We start from the raw sequence: 1,827 nt of genomic DNA, 5'->3' as shown, positions 1-1,827 counted from the left end.
CCAGCACTGTAATACTAAATTCTACCCACAAATTATACTTAGCAGCAAAATGAGTAACCTACTGACCAATAAAATAAGTTCTAAATTGCCCTAAATTAATCGATTGTATAAAAGGATTATTATACTCAGAGTCACAGTTCTAGATAGAATCTCAATAATGTTACTCATTCTCCTGTTTCTGGGAGGGAAAAAAAAAATGTAGGTTCTATTTTTCAAAAAACCACCACTTCAACAGAAGAGCAACTTGATATTTTACCAGTGGTTATCCCAAAACTGAATTTTAAATATGGATCTAGGTTGCTCAAAAACTGTTCATAAAGATTAAAGGAAAGGAATGATGATTATAATTTCCTTCTCCCCATCTCTTTGCCTATAGAATTCTCAAAGAATAATAGGAGTTTCATTTTTAATTAGTAATAAAAGCAATCAAATGTGAGTTGACCATAGTGCAAAGATACTGCTCATTATAAACTTCCTGGTGGATGTGGCCTTTCAAAAAAAGTATGGATGAGCACCAGTCTTATCCATGTAAATACAGTAAGTAGATAAAATACAACTAATGAAAGTTCATAGGGTACTCCATTCGTTTATCTAGCCATACACTAGAGCTTATTTTTTTAAAAAAATAATAATAGTAATACTGTTATAATTATCAGATACCAAAGTAATCCATAATGTATTTCTATGACCTTTAAGGAAGCTGAATTATAAAGAAGGAAATCAAAGTTCATGTATTTTACTACTGGAAATGATGATACTAAAATCTGGTTAACTTTTTTTTTTTTAACTCCTCTCTATCTATGAAACAGGAAGGGGGTAGTATTTTTCAGGGCAACCAACCAACTGGCAAGACAGGAAAGAATGTAAATAAACCCTAAGGATCAGTTCATCGAAAAAGTCTGCCAAAACAAATATCAAGAGATCTGAACTTAAAATCGAAACCATCATATAAGTACGTTATTATCAATGAATAACTCTAAATTGAAAAATCAAACACATCTTTACATTTCCCAAAACCACCTGAAAAATATTTTTTAAAAAAATAGCATATCTATCTTAAACACATTGGATATTGGAACGAGGGCTTGGAAAGCTCACAACATAGCTGGGGCATGAAAATGAGCCTATTAAACAAGCTAATTCAACTGGGGCAGGGTGGGGGAAGGGGGGAGGAAGGAAGAAGCCTGCATTTAAATGTGTGAAATCCACAAGTGAAAATGAAATTTCACCATTTGGAAGTCTACAAGCACATTGGAAGTGTATGAATCCAAGAAAATCTGCATTTCAATCAATAATGGGAAGACAAGGGGAAAACACGTACTGGGAAAGACCCTAATGCTGCTTATAATCGTATATCCTACTGGCAAGGCATTGCGTTGAGGTGGTTCCAAAGAAAACTTGGGAAACCAAAATCTCTGCTTACCAGTTTTTACCGTTATCTGAAGTAAGGAGTCAATAAAATTCTTTACTTAACAGTACATAAAACTAAAACTGCAAAAGAAGGTGAAGTTTTTAAATAGTTAAAGCTCTAAGTGACCAGGCTACTAGTTGACCAGAACTTGGTCAAGATAAAAAGTTATTTCTTGTGGGGTAGGTAGGTCACATGCTCTAAGTAACTCAACACAACTGACCTGAAAACGCATCATGACCTAAGAAGCACATTCTTTTCCTTCCCCAGTCTTGACATCTCATGGTACCACTGCAGGTTACACGTATTAACATTAAGCAGAGGAATGGACTCAGATCAAAAGGACCACAAAAGCAGGGCATATTGACAGAAGGCAAACAACAGGCAGGAAAAGCTGCTCTATCTGAATACAACGACCA

This window comes from Neomonachus schauinslandi, chromosome 1, assembly GCF_002201575.2.
Source record: "Neomonachus schauinslandi chromosome 1, ASM220157v2, whole genome shotgun sequence".
Classification (NCBI taxonomy): Eukaryota; Metazoa; Chordata; class Mammalia; order Carnivora; family Phocidae; genus Neomonachus; species Neomonachus schauinslandi.
The sequence above is the reverse complement of the archived record's forward strand: the minus strand, read 5'-3'. Positions refer to the sequence as shown.